We start from the raw sequence: 17055 nt of genomic DNA, 5'->3' as shown, positions 1-17055 counted from the left end.
TTTAAAGAAACTATTGCGAGATAAAATGTACGAAAACTGTCGATGTGACAATTAACTTAAAATTTTTATTCGTTTGAATGCGATCAATCTTTCGTGGCACTAGTTATGACGTCAGAAAAACATTTATAATACGAATAATTTTTAACGCATTTTATTTTTCGTTGCTATTTTTTTATGTAATGTATTTTAGTTTAAAATGTGAGTGTTTATTTACGATTTTTTTTAGTTTTGCAAGATTTTTTTGTAATGTAGTTTAAAATTGAAATGCAGTTTATATTACAACAAAGTTAAGTTCATTTTCCAAAGTTTGCGCAAATTGTTTTATAGTTAGCAAATAACATGTTATCCTTTACAAATCTTTACTCTTTTTTAATAAGGTAAAAACTAACTTACATTAAAAATAAAATTGTAACTCATTATTTAGTTGTTTGTAAGGAACTATTTATACTAATTTTTAAACATTTTAATAAAATTTTCACTATAGTTTTATACTTTTACATGTTTAGTTGCTAAACATAATTTAGCTTATAAACTTTAATTAACACGCTTAGAAGTATTAAGTAACTTTTTAAATTAAAATTTTTCAAGTATTAGTACAAATGTTTTTATTATACCTATTTTACTACGAGAACTTTTTAACGAGTTTTCAAACTAAAGTGGTTTGCTCCCTGTTTATATAAATACAAAATTTTGTTGTAAAATCATTCTTGATTTTAAAGTGAAATTTTTGTTAGTAAAACTAAACATAAATTTAATCATAAACTTATTTTGCAGTAGAAAATAAATTTAGCTTATTTTTGTAAGAAAACCAGTGAAAACAAACTTACCTATTTTAAAGATGGTTTAAAAAAGCTATTTCAATCTTTAAGTGGTTAACATAAGTCTGTAATGTTTTTTTTTCAGTTTAAAAAATATGTGATACCAAAACTCTTTTTATTTTAGTTTATAAAGCATAACTTAAAATTAAAATAAAAACTATCAGAAGTAACTTAAAATATGAATTTTAACTTACCGAAGCTGTTTAAAAAGAATGTGAATTTTTAAAAACAAAAATTAAAGAAAACAAATCTAAACAACTACTTTAATTTTTTTAATTTAAGAATATATTTAGTTATTTTTTATTCCTTTATTTATGTTCAAACTAAATTAATTAAAAAAAACAATAAAAAAATTATTAAATATTATGAGATCCTTTTATTCGATTGATGAATTTTCTAAAAAAGCATGTGTAATCCAAAAAGTTTTCTTTTAATAATAATTGAAATTTTAATGGAAACCGATTTTAATTTTAAAGATACATCCACTCAATATAAATAGTAAAAATTTTAAACATCAAAAACTCTATGTCTGATAACTAATTTTAGTGTTTTTAATTTTCAAATAGTATTTACACTTATAGAATAACTTAAACTTAGTTCAATACACCTTATAATAAAAATTACAAAATAAGTTTTAGCTGATGAACTTATTTAAAGGAAAAGGTCTTCACAAGGAAAAATAAATTGAACTTAACAATCAAAAAACTTAACAATTGAGCTTAGAAATTAAAAGATGTTTAATGAATGACTGTTTAATAGTTCTAGAGTCTAGAGTATAAAAATTGTACTCTGAATTAATGGATATAAATTGAGGTTCTTATTTTTTAAAGTAAATAAAAGCACGGCTAACTATTATTTTCAAACAATTTGAAAACTACTATTTCTGCATATTGGAAAACGAGTATTGATTGAAATGCTTTTAAATTGAACTAAATTACTGATCTTATTATTTGACCTCAGAAAAACTTTCTAAAACTACTAAATTTTAAAAAATATTACGACAGTTTTATATTAATTTTTGCTTTATTTAAAAAGTTTGTGGTACTAGTTATGACGTCAGCTAAACATTTATCAAGCGAACTATTTTTTAACGCATTTTATTCTTTGTTGCAATTTTTTTATGAAATGCATTTGAGTTTAAAATGCGAATGTTTATTTATGCTTTTTTTGTTTTGCAAGATTTATTTGTAAAGTAGTTTAAAGTTGCAATGCAATTTATTTTATAACAAAGTTAAATTTATTTTCTAAAATGTGCGCAATTTGTTTTTTACTTAACAAATAAGATGTTATCCTCTATAACTATTTACTCCTTTTTAATGAGGTAAAAATTAACTTATAAAAAAATTAGTTTATAACTCATTATTTTAATTGTTTTAAAGAACTATTTATACTTATTCTTAAACATTTTAACAAAATTTTCTCTATAGTTATATACCTTTACATGTTTTGTAGCTAAAATTAATTTAGCTTATGAGTTGTAAACACACCTAAAAATATTGAGTAACTTTTTATATTAACATTTTTAAGTATTGATACAAATTATTGTACTATATTTATTTTACTACGAAAACTCTAAAAAGCATGTTCAAACTAAAATAATTTGCTCGTTGTTTATAAAACAACAAAATATTGTCGTAAAATCATTTTTTAAGCTTTTTTTAGTAAAACTAAACAGAACTTAATTTAATCATAAACTTATTTGCAGTAGAAAATAAATTTAACCTAATTTAAGTAACAAAACCATTAAAACATACTTATCTACTTTAAAGATAGTTTACCAGAACTGTTTTAATCTTAAATTGGTTAACAGAAGTCTGTAAATTTTTTTTAAGTTTAATAAATATGTGAAACCAAAATTGTTTTATTTCAGTTTTAAAGGTATAACTTAAAATTAAAATAAAAACCATTAAAATGAAATTTAATATATAAGTATAGAATTTTAATTTACCGTAGCGGTTTAGAAAGATTATAAGTTTAAAAAAAAAAATTAAAAAACTTCTAAAAACAACTTAAGAATATGTTTAGTTATTTTATATGTATCTCATTTACTTTTTTTCAAAATATATTTTAAACAAAAAAAAGTAAAAAAAAATATTAAATATTATGAGATCTATTTATCCAATTGATAAATTAATTAAAAGAATTTTCATGTCTAATCCAAATTGTTTATTTTTAACAGTGATTGAAATTAAAAAAAAACATTTTAAATTTTTAAGATACTTACATTCAATATAATAATAAAAATTTAATGAAATCAAAGACTCTAGCGCTGATAATTAATACTAGTGTTTATAGTTTACAAATAATATTTAAACTTAGTAAAGTAATTTTAACCTGGGTCAAAACAGCTTTAAGAATATAAAATTATGACAACGCAAATTTTAACTGATGAAAAAAATCTTCAAAATGAAGTATATATGGAACTAAATAATCATGCTTAGAAAATAAAAGACGTTTAATTAATGAAAGTTCAATTAATTTCTAATTGCTTTTAATATATGGAACAATGAACTTTTTTATAATTTTCAAAAAAAATTATCATAGTTTAATTCCTTTTCAAAAATATATTCAGTAAAAAAAAATATTTATTGGTATTTACCTGACTTCATTGAAAATTTGTACAAAACTATATTTTAATATCAGGTTTACAAAAATAATAAACTTCATGTTTAGGATACCCCAGTAGTACTTTTAAATTTTAAATAAAATAATTTATTTTCTGTTTTTTTGTTTTTGTAAATAGATTTTGGTAAATATCTAGTTCTACTAAAAAAAATTACTTTTCTTATTTCTTATTTAAAGCAAATCATCTTGTGAGTTTAACAACCATGGTGTGTTTTAAAAATTACAAAGAAATATTTTACAGACTTATGTCTGTTTTACAGTCTGTATGTAACAAAGATTGTTTTTAAGAGACTACAAGTAAACATATTTAGTTAAAAAATTGATGATGTAGTAGATTTTCACACAAAACAAATAATTTAAATAACAATTTTCAACTTCTACAAAAACTGTTATACGAAATAATTTGTTTTTAGATGACTTTAGCGTTTGAAAAAAAAAAAGTATTTTAAGACATTCCCATATAAAATATATTGAAATGCAAAGCAATTTATATTGTAAATTAAAATAGGTTACAAATAGTTTTCATTATAAACTATAAACATATTAAAAAAGTTTGCAAGTAAATATTAAGTGCTATAAAAAACGACCTTCACTATATGGTAAATTACGTTGCTAATGTTTTGCAAAATAAATTAAAATGCGTTCAAAATTATTCGCATCATAGATGTTCTGCTGACGTCATAACTTTTCCCACAAAACCTCAAATATTTAAAAAATATAACTAAAACAAAGATTTTAAGATTATGTATTCTAGTGATAATATGTCATCGAATTTTTAAAGCCGTTAAAATACGGCTTACTTAAACTTATAATTTTCTAATAATTTTTTTAGCTACCATTTCTACCTATTGGTTAATGAAAACCTATTTGAAAATTTTTAAGCTTAACGAAAATATTTGTTTTATAATTTTAAAATTAAAAGAATTGTTACTATTTTTATAATGCTTTGACTTTTTCAGCACAAAAAAAGTCTTTAGCTGCTAGTTTTAATCAATTTTTTTCATTTACCTGATCAAAAAACTAAGGAAGTTTCCTATTTACACTTTAAAATATCAACCTCAGTTTTTCAAAAAGTTACCGTAAAAAACGAAGCACAACAAACGACATAAGGTTTTGCCCTATCAAAAAAATTGAGCACAACTGCTTGTCGAAGTATTAATAATATTCTAACTGAAATTAAAACACAAATTATATTTGTTTTAAGAAGTTTAACGAGTTTAGTTTAGCATGGTAAAAAATTAATAACGTTACTTGTGATAACCTGCATCATTTTTTACTAAAACAGTAAAAACATTTTAGTCAAAGTAAACTAAGAAATCGTACTAAAATTCAATGCTTTTTTAAAAACTTCTAAATTCATTATAGTTGTGTAAATATTTAAGAGTTATTGTTCTAGTAACATATACTAGTAACCGTGATTAAGAAAGCCGTAGAACTATTAAAGCTTAATGAAGTGATTGATTAGTTTGATAATATGACACTACTATGAACTAGTAACTAATTTATAAAACGTTTATACTAAAAGAAGATATAAGCTACACTAACTATACAAACTTACTTTGTTTGTTAAAAAGTCTATTTGATCTTTTATGCATAGTTATGTTTAATGATAGTTATATCATTAATAGCTTTTAAACATTTTATCATTCTTAACGTAAATGAAAACTTATATTTTTTCAAAAGGTAGTTTAATCCTATTAGTAAAATCTGTTAACATTTAAATATACTGTAAACAGTATCCGTATCGTTTATGAGTAAAGTTTTATACTCAAGATCTACAAAATATTTAGACTTTAAATGAATACTAGACAACTTTTGTTTAAGTATTTATTAGTTCTTTTTAGTATGATGATTAAAAAAGCTAAAAAAAATTTTTAGATGTTTCATATTTTTAAGTAAATAAGAAGGTATTTTGAAATACGCATGTTATCAAACTTTGTAACTTTTCAGAACATCTAGATTTAAAAGATTTTAGATATAAAATTTAAGTCAAGTCGTTTTATGAGTATTATAACAAATTATTTAAGATATGCTAAAAACATTACACTAACAGCTTATTTTGTTTTCCCTACAGTTTTAAGCATGGTGATAAAGATATTAAAATTTAGTGATTTAGATATGCAATCTAAATTTTTGTAAACTTCATTTTAAGTATACAGCTTTAAGTCTGTTCAAAATGTAATTTTTAATTAAGACTGATGCCTATCTGGTACTCATTTTTAGAGTACGATTATGTTTTTGCAAATATCCACTAATGAGAAAAAAATGTTAATTAGACGTTTAAGTACAAATGAATTATAAATTATATAAAAACTAATAAAAGCTTCATCGTGAGAAGCAATATAAATATAAATAAGTTAGCTATGTAGCTATTAGCCAGCTCGATCAAATGAGAATTACATTTCAGGTTTGTTCAGTGTTTTAGTAAGTAAACAAGGAACAGTGGTATTTTTACTATTTACAAGTAAATATATTGGATAGATTTTTATCAAAACTATAAACTGTCTTTAAATGTATTCAATATAAGCTTGTATTTTAAGATACGACAAGCAGAGCTAGCTGGAAATTTATTTTGATTTCAGGAAGAATCAAAGTAAACGAGAAAGTACAAGAATTGGTAAAATTTTGAATTTATGTAGATTAGTGTACAAAAATTGTGTGCATTTGTTTGGGACAGGTTCAAAATCAACCCGATTAAAATCCACCCAGTCAAATTTATGATCCGCTTACCGATCGGAGTAAAAGTTAGGGGTAACAGTGATAGTGAAAAATGTTCACCTTGTATTAGCTACAATATTTTTAATTAAATATTTTAAGTTTGAGTTCGTGTGTTTCAGAATAAACTCCTCGATACAATATTATAAAAGTGCTTTATTTTATCAACTTAGACGTTTTTTTATACGTTTGTTTATTTTTATTTTTTATTTTACAATATACTTTTGTTCGTCTTAAAAAAGCTGTTTTAGCAAAACACAAACAAAGTTTGTACATCTAAAATCAATTTTAGAAACGCTTTTTCAAGATTTCTTTTTATACACGAACGTTACAACATATCTGCACATACGTTTACAACTTTTAAACCATTTCTAATCAAAGTAACCAATATCAATTATTTTAATATAAAACGGCATATTAAGACAATATTTCTACTTTCAGCTTACTCAGTCAACAATTTAGAAAATTTATAATTTTGTTTTAGATATAGTTTACCGTTTGCTTTGTATAAATTATTACACACAAATGTTGTGTTTATAATTGCTCATTAAATTGATAAGTTTTTGTCATTATCATCACTTCATGTTTCTCGATACTTAAAAGCTGTTCCTAACGCAGTTGAATTAAAACCTAATATAAAAATGTAACTACAAAAAAAGTAATATAAGAATGAATTTTAATTATTTATTACTTAACTTTCATTTAATTTGTCACTAACATTTAGTTATTAGTTTTAAAACCGTTCAGATCTTAATTTTAATAATTTTAAAGCATGTTTTAATTGAGTAAGCAACCTGTAAACTAAAATTAAAACATTGTTAGTTTTGTCCATTGTCCCGATCAAAAAACTTTATAAAGTTCAAAAAAAGTTTTTGAGTTAATAAAAATTAAACATAGTGTTTGTCTATTTCGCGGCATAACAATACAGATTATTTGTATGATGCTGTGACAAACGTATACTTATGTGCGAAAAAGTTGCTTTTATTTCAGCTTGAAAAGACTCTGCTGTTTTAGATTTTAGTATTCATTTATACTTGGTTATGCACTCCTGAGAGATTATTATGACATATATGTACTCTTTAGCATTTTTAGTGTCGTAAAAATTAAACGAATTAAACACATCCAAATTGTAACATCTAGCGCGTTAAAGCCTTAGTTTTTCAAAAAGCTGCATTGCAAAACTTATTCGATGTAAGCTGTAGCTTCACAAATCAAAATCATACAATTTATGTTACTAAAATTTACATAACTTGTTGTTACTATTGACTACGTGAGATTTTTGAAATTGAAAACAATATAAATGTTTTTGAGTTAAATTGTGATTTTCTTATACTTAAATGAATGTTTTCTGGGTTTACACGAGTGGCATGACATAAAGAGTCATATGGGTTGTGGACAAAATAAATTACCTTGTGTACAGTTATCATTCGTACTTCAACATTCCATTTATGATGTATTTTCATAACTCTATATTTCAAGTATCATTAGAGTTATATTAAATATCTGTGTTCCCGCTAGGACATTATCACATTCAGATATTTTAATTCTTGCAGATTCGTAACTTTTTTAAGCTAGCTACGTCCCTGGTATGATGTATAAAATAGATAACTTTTTAAACGCAATTAGCGACCTCTAAATTACACATAAAAACACCAATATATGCATGATACTGCTTTTACAAGAATTAAATTTTAGTGACGTAACAATAATAATCTCTTTAATTTTTGCTAACAAAAACTAATTTTATTTATAAAAGTTTTCTGAGCAGTGTTAACAGGTTAGTTCAACAACAAAGTGTTGAGAAAATATCATTCTCTATGATATTATATAAACACAAATTATGTATAACTGTATATTGTGTTACAAAACAGTATGGAAGAAAAAATTATAATTTAAGAGCATTAGATATTTTTCAAGAATTTCTAAACAGCTTTTCCAACCATTGTCAACGTTTATTTTATCTAGTAGTTTTTTATAATTTTTTATTTATAAAATTGCTTTTTTGAAAAAAAGTTCGGATAAAATTTAATAAGAATATAATACTGCTAATTGACTAGTTAATTTTAAGTATAAATTATTAATTTATAAGTTTTAAACTTGAACGTCTTTTATATTAAATTTAAATTAACAATGCAGATACTAAACTGTTTAATGTTTTATTTTAAGTTTAATAACTAAACTTTACATAATAATTCAAAATACTTATATATTTGCTACATTAATATTTGAGAAGAACTTGACAGGCTTTTAAACTTTAGCTTTAAAATTTAAAATCTGTTAATATTTAACATACTTATTGTACTTTTATAAATATTTCAAAACGTATTTAATAAAAACTTTAAATATATAAAAAATACGATATAACTTAGCAAACAAACAACAACCGTTTTAAAAGACTAAGAACCTTTTTTAAATATGGTTACTGGTTTAGTTTAACTTTAAAAGTAAAATGAAAATTTTAAACTACTAGCTTTAAGTTAAATATCATGTTGTTCTTTAAAATGTTTTTAAATAAGAACATGGCAGAAAATACGTTACTTTATACTTTAAATTTATTTGTTGTATGATATTATAAAACCTGTTTTTATAAGCTGCTTTGCAGTAGCTTTAAAAAATGCACGCTTATTATTTTTATACTGATAATGAATTCTACATGATTTTAGAGGGTTCAATGATTCAAGCTTTTGTTGTATTTCGTACATTGCGTCACAAATAACAATAGCGCAAACTTTTCTAAAAAAATCATCTGAAGATTAATTTTAAACATATAGTAAATATTTGATTTTAAGAAATGTAGATATTTTGTAATATTTCTAATCGACACATTAACAAATGTTTATTGAATTTGTTTTCGTTTTTGAGTTAAAATAGTTCTTGCATTATAATAAACTAACTAATTATGGTTAATTTCAAGTTTTCTCAAATATTTTTTCAATTAGCTAAGCTAATAAAATCTTAACAACTACAATCTCTTGTTTGTATTTAAAATGCATTAAGGTTTAAATTATTATTTTCAAAAAATATTTGATTTAAAAAAAATCAAATTTTCAGAAAATAGATTTTTGCTTTCAAATATATTTTCTAATACATTTTAAAATATGCTAGTTTTCTATATCTATTACATGATAACAAATCATAAAATCAATGTAATCGAAAAAAAAATTGAAAGAATATTAAAGTACACATAAAAAGTGTCGTGGCAATTTTAAACAGAAATGATCATTTAAAGTATCTCCATATAAAAAACAGGTATTTATCTAAATTGTTGAACTGCAAGAAAAGTGTATTTATAAGTTTTTCTCAACACAGCTGTCTTTGAGTTAATATGATTAAATGGAAAAAACGTTTACGGTAAAAGTTAAATGTGTTGCATTCTAATAACTTGATGACTAACTTGATTATAATAACCAATTGTTTATGTTTAACGGCTTTTTTAAATTTATTAGTAAAATGACATTTTAAATTTTTTTGCTGCTTACTAAGTTTTTGTAAACTTTAAAAACTATTTTCACAATTCGATGTTACAAACAATAAAACAAATTTGCTTTACTAATTCAAACACCACATTTTAAAACTTACTTTTACATGGGAAAAATCGCAATTCTTAATAATAAATAACAAATAATATTTAAAAATTTACGGAACCTCTGTTTTTCATTATTTTCTTTTTTAAATTATTCTTTTAAACTAGTAAAGGTAAAATAATTTTCTTTTTACTATTAAATTGTGTGTTTTTTTTAATTATGTATACAATTTCATAATAAGCTTAAACTTTGCTCTTACTATTATTAACTTCATATCACACAAGTCATAAACATTTGCTTTAAAACCTTCTATATATACTTATTAAAATTTATTAAACTTTTATTAAATTTATAACTTTGGCAGCTGTTGTTTAAACAATTTTTTTAAGTTTTTTGCTTAACAGTTTAGTTTTAATTACGAATATTATTATTAATAATTATTTATAATTTTTTAAGGCTCGTACTTATTGAAACCTATCTAATAACTATGTTTTGTTATAATTTTTTATTCAAAACTCCAGTTTTTTTTAACTTGTTTTATCAAAAGTAAAAACTTTCGTATTATAATCATTTACTTCTGTAGTTAGTAACATTGCTAAAAAGTTCTATTAAATTTAACAATAACATTTAATTACGTAGTCAGTTACATAAATTTAGTAAAACTGATTTTTGACAGGAAACAACCATAAAACAATAATGTAAAACCTTATGAATTTTGTTTTGATATGAATAAAAACTTCAAATGTGTAAAGTAATGAAATAAAACAACTTCAAGTGAAAAGAAAAATTAATTGTTTGATTAGTATAGCAGTGACCAACACAGTTGATTTTATCATCACAAAGTTATTATTAGTATGCAAATAGTTATAGAATCTTTTATTTAAATAAAACTTAATTATATCTATATTTAATATTTTTACCACCAAATACTTATTAAAAAGCTTTTAAAGCGTGTAAAAATTAGTTTACAAATAACTGATAACATTTATTAATAAAATCTAGCTTATAAAATTGTTTATGCTTATTTTAAACATTATTAAATATTGTTTATTAAACAAAAAAAAGTGCACTCAAATATTTGGTTCAAGGATCTGGTGTACAAAAAAACCTTTAGGTTATAAAGTCATACACCAGGATACAGCTTAAAGTCATGTCCAGGACGTGACTTTAATTGCTTATATTAAATAATTGCCTATATTGCTTATGTTGAATAAGCTAAGAATTTTGTTTAAATAATATATTAGTTTATAAATATGTTTATATAGGCTTTGTTATGACTTTTTACAAAAAAAAATGTATAAAAAATTGAGAAATTCACAAAAAATCTTTAAGCAGACGGTATTTTTTGCAATGAATACAAACTGACTAATTTGTAATAAAAACAGATAAATAAACTTACAACAACTATAGCATTTTATCAAGCTTCATACAATCTTTCATTTTTATAAAAATAGAAAATTAAAGGCTTGTTTATAGTAAAAGGCAAAAATGTAATCTAATCATTACTGTAGTTAATGATACTTATTTAACTATTATTTTTCTTATGATCTAAATTACGCATATAGCTTTATATGGCAGTTGGCAGAGTTTTGTTAGCCGTATTATTAACGGCTTTAAATTTAAATATTGAAAAGCAACACCTTACCAGAACTTTTCATAATTATAACCGTACAAGTCAATCAAGCATTTGCGTGAATTCGTATGACGTGAGCATTAAATTTATAAGCTTTTACTTTAAAATGAGGTTTTTACTAAAACAAACTACTTTATTTTTAGGGTTATTTTTAATTCAAATTATTTTTCGTGCAATTTTTATGTAATTCAGGTTTATTTACTATACAAGTTAATTTTCTGTAGTTATAAATTAGTATTGACTTTTAACAAATATATCGCTATTCTCTTTTTTTGATACTATATTTTTTAAACAAACTATTTTACAGACCTCGCATTTTAAGTTCAAAGAAAACTTTTAAAGCAACAAGTATAACTTACAGGTTTTTATCATAATATCTGTTTCACAGTTTTAAAACAGACAAAACTTAATACAACTAATATTTATATACAAACGATCTAAAAATTGTTCACGAAATAATCATATATCTACTTAATTTAATTGTTTAAAGTATTAAAGGTAGTTTAAATCAATTAAAACGTATATTAACAATGTATGTGCGTTATTGTAATTTAATTAACCTTCAGACGCTGTTTGTTAAGCTAATTTGTAGTTCAAAACTAGCTTTGATATTAATAAGTATTTACACCAAATATTTTCAATCGAAAGTTGAACGAAGGGTATATGATTATTTTTTAATGTTTAAGTATAAAGTTTTTGTTAACAAGTTTAAGTTAAAGCAAATTTTTTACTTTAAGACTATTTTTAATTTTTTTATCAGAAAAAATAAAAATTTTATTATGTTACTTTTTTTTCAACATATTTTGTAAATGTTATCTGTTATAAACCACTAGGTGCTTTGTATCTTGTTAATTATTATTAAAGTAACATATTTTACATGTATTAAAAGCTTAAATTGTACGTTGTTTCGATTTAACCTACTTTTGTTCGAAAAAAAATGTTTTGTGTTTTGTTGAAAATAATCATTAATTTTATACTACTAATTTTGTCAAAGGAGACTATTAACGAAGCTTTGTTAAAAGTTTATTAGACTTGAAATGAATATACTTAAAAAAAATAAAATATTGTCTTTAAAAATATTATAGGTTGAAGGTAAAGAAGTGAAATTAAGTAAACTTTGATATCAAAATAAACGTTGTAACTTTATAGATTATGTAGCTCATTATATTAGCTTATAAACGAGTTTATACAAATAATACCTGATCATAAAAGTTATGTTTTAATTAAATTGATTCTAAAAATTATAGTTTTTAATTTTAAAGATTAATCTAAAATGTTTACAAAATGTTTCATATTTAAAAGTATAACACAAACGTATTTTCTCGTTTTAGATTTATTTAAACAATAAGAGTTCCTTAAGTAAACAGTATAATATAATCAAGAGTATATTTTTTAAAACTTATAAATAAAGAAAACTCGTTTAAAAATGATTTTTTATATTTAGATTTTAGTATGTAATAGTTGTAAGACCTTAATTTCTACATTAATTATTCTACAATAATTAAATCATAGTTAAAAATCATAGTTAAAATCTCATATAAAATTAATAGTTAGCAATTTTAGAAATAAGAATATTCCTCAGTTTAAAATAAGTGTTAAAATCTATAATTAAGTATTTAAAAACATTTACTGTAGTACATATCAAATTTATTTGTTAAAAAATAATCAAACTTACATTAAAAAGATTCTGCTTCTTTTTAAGGTTTACTTAAGATAAAAATTTTATCAAAAAATAAACCTGTGTTTCCTAGCTAAAAAGAATTTGCTCAAAATATTTAAGGTGTCAAAATAATTCAAGTTAGTTAAGGTAGTATTTAAATACAAATGGTTTAGTAAATACAGTTTCAAAATTTGAAATTACTTAAAATTAGTTGCCTAACAATCATAGTTAAAATCTAATATAAAATTGCCTAACATTTTTAAGCTAAATGTAGATCTATTGTTTTTTTATAAAGCTTGAAAACAGTTCAAAATGTTAGGTTAGCTTGGTCAACAGCAACAATATTACTTTTGTAATCTAAAATTCTTAGCTGCTAGTGTTTTTTTACTTTATGACTGCATTGACAAACAAGATGCAAAAGCTTTCCTTTTTTCGGAGAATTTTATTTTCGTGTGTTATGAAAATTTAAAATACTAAAATGCAACTAAGAAGATGTTTAGTAAATAATTAAAAAGTGATGAATGGAATGATTTTTCACAAAAACTCTGTGCTTACTTTTAGTCCTTGGAATTAATAAATTATCAGTTTAAAAAAACCTACGCAAAATTTTTTGTTATTTAAATACTTGTTCTAACACAGCTTAATTAAACTTTAACACTTTTATGTGACTAAAAATCTATTTTTTTTAGAACAAGTTTATAATTTTTATTTAGTTTTGATTTGTCTAGTTACTTAAAAAAAATATTTATAGTATGTCTTTTGTCTTTATTAAGTAGTTTAGTAAGCATTCAGTAAGTTAAAGTTAGTCAGGTAGTTTAAGTTAAGTCATTCTTAGTTTTGTCAAGTTTTCAAGCATAAACTTTATAGTAATTAAAAAAAACCTAAACATTTCAAACAGTTTTTATTAGTGTAGAACAGAAACAAATATCCCTACTTAAAAACTTACAAAACTTCTTTTATTTTCTGTAATTATATGCTAGTTTAAGATTAAAATGTTATTTATCTAAAAAAGCTAATAGTTTTTACAAGTTAAAAGCTGATTTATTTTGAAAGAATAAGTTTACCTATTTCAAAAATAAATAAACATTTTTTAAAACCCGCCTGTATGTATAAAACTAAATTAATAATAATAATTGTACTTTGACCTAACTAAAAGACTATTTAATATAAAAAATACAACCAAATTATTTATTGAAATATAAATTAAAATATTGAACAACAAAAAAAGTGCTTAATATTTTTGGTCCTAAAACCTGGTGCAAAAAAAAAAATTTCAGTTATCGATTCGTAAATCACCTTAATTATGACAATAATAAAGTGTTTATTACTAACAACTTTTGTTAATCTTACTTAGAATCGTAATAAAGTATGACGAAAGTAAAACTAATATATAAAATCAGTGCTTTTAAAATAGTGAAGTTAAAAACTTATAGTTAATAAACATTTTAAAGTAAGATAATCCTAAAAATTTTCAAACTAATTAACAAAATTAATTCGTATTTTAACAATTTATGAACGCAATAACTTAAAACGCAACTTATTGCTAAATAAGAAGCTTAAGTTATAAAATCGTTGAGTTAAAACATTTAATCTAGTAAAAAAAGTTTAACTTCGTTAAACTGCTCTAATAAAATGAAAGACGTTAATATATTTTGTTAATCAATTTTTAAAGTAATAACAATTTCGAAAAGTACAAAACAAACACTCTGCTTTATAAACACTATTTAGTAACCACATTATAAGTGTGATTTACTATTTGAACACTTTCTAAGTTAAATAAATAGTAATAAACTAAAGTAAAATTAGAAACAAATTAATATAAGTTAGAGTATCCAAACGACGTATATCTCGAACAAAAACTAATTATCTCCTGCAATAGTTAATTAAATATAAAAGCAGTTATATAGTTCATGATGATATTATGAGGTCTTTTTAAAACCTGTTTTAAGTAAAGCTATTGTAAAACTTAAATAAAATAAAAGAATAATTCACTTTTGTTAGATTGCCATTAATAATCTTAAGAAATATTACTAAAAAATATTAATAATAAAATTGTTTTTATTAAAGTGAAAAAAAAAAAGATTATTTTACTAGTTGAATGCTATTACATTTTAAATTCAAAATATATCTGTAGTATTTTTCTAACACTTTTGTTTGAACTTTCCACAAAAGTTAAATAAAATTTTCTAAAACAGGGTTTCCCAAACTATTTTACGAAATCGCCCCCAGTATTTTAAAAATAAAGTAATTTTATTCTCGACTACGCACTTTTTAGCCAAAAAAGTTGTGTTTGAAATGTAATTTAGTCTGGTGCTTCTTATGCATGCACTTTTAGGCTGTGGTAAAAGTAGTTTCAGGGCCTTAGAAAAAAATTTACAGTTTATTTTTTAATAAGCCCAGTAAAGTGTATTAAAATACTTAATTAATAAAAAGCCTATGTATTCTGTACTGAATTCTCTTTAAGTATTTATTGTTTTGAAACTAATGAATCCTTAGGTTAGTGGTAAACAACTTTTGTAGTCAGCAAGTCATATTTACTTAAAAATCCTTTCTAGTTTTGAATTGCTAAAAAATGTACTTACGGGCTGCGTAATTTAAAAATTAATATACAAGAAAATTAAAAAACTCGAGCAAAATAGTAATAAAATGATTAGTACTATTGTGATCTAGGAAGTACTACTGTAAACTAAAAACCAAAATGAAAGCGTTTTTCAAAATATTAATTTTCAAAAAACTAAATTTTATTTGTGTTGCACAAGTAGTTTTCAAGTTATTTAGCGGGCCGAAATTTGACTGTATCTCGAGCGTAAGTTACCCATCTAAAATCTTAACTGAAACTTGACATTATAATAATCTCTCATATAACGAATTTCGGAAATTTAGAAGTCATTTACTTATTGAAGCCGCACAATATACTTAATCTATTTTATAAATAAGCATATTTAAATATTTCTATACCAGAGATTGAAAAAACTACAAAAGACTAAATAGTTTATCTGAAACATTAAGGAATAAATATTAAAACATCATTGGTGATCAAGTTTGAGCAAGATTGACCGACTGGTAAATTATCTCACATGAAAACTAGTTTCATTAATAGCTTCTGTTAATACAGTAAAATTATTAATTTTAATACTAGAAATATTATAGGCAAGTTAGTTGTAAAGTTTAAACTTAATTTTAATCTTTTTTAACTATATGTTTTATAGTAGAATATCATCAAATAGTGTTTTATTCGAAATAACCTTTGAAAAATTAAACCTTAACTCTAACAATTTTATTTTCTAACTAAAACTTTGTTTTGTAACTGTAGCAGTCTTTTTGATGGCTTATTTAATTCAGTTCAGAAATGAATTTTTAATCTAGCTATCAGCCTCTAATAATTTAACAGAGGAAAATAGTGAAAAATTTAAAGCTAGGGTTAAACTGTTAAAATAAAAAACACATTTTAACTTTCTAAATATTATGAACTAAGATAAAACAGAAAGTAGTTGTACTAATTGTTTCAATCTCCTTAAAATATACATTTTTTTAAAATAATAACTCAGCATAGAAAGTAAAACTAACTTTAAAACCTTTTAAGTTAAAAATTGAAGTAATTTAAATTAGAGACCTCAAATCTATACTCTTTTAAAGCTAAAATAATCTTTTTTGAAATAAAAACTTTAATGGTTATCATTTTTTTTTATTTATGCAGATTCAACAAGTAATAACAAAAATCTATCAAATAAATATCTTTCAAATAAATGTTTACATCACTATTTTATTAAATTTTTTTGTGTGATGTAAAACGACAAATATAAACTACAAAGTTAACTAGGTCAAAACAAAACTAGTACTAACTTTAAAATCATAAACCACTTAATTAATACAGTAGACTTCCAATCGAGTTCACACTTTGAACAAAACCAAAAAGTGTGAACTCAAGAAAACATGATAATTTTTTATACAAGTGGAAGATTTCAATATATTATAATGCAATAATGTTATGAATAAACATAAAAACAACTAAAACATAATATAAGCATTCATTTAAAATAATAGATCTGTATAAGCTATAAAATATTATAAATATTATTG

The sequence above is a fragment of the Thalia democratica genome, chromosome 3 (genome assembly GCF_965202585.1).
Source record: "Thalia democratica chromosome 3, ktThaDemo2.hap1.1, whole genome shotgun sequence".
Classification (NCBI taxonomy): domain Eukaryota; kingdom Metazoa; phylum Chordata; class Thaliacea; order Salpida; family Salpidae; genus Thalia; species Thalia democratica.
This window is presented reverse-complemented; position numbering follows the sequence as displayed.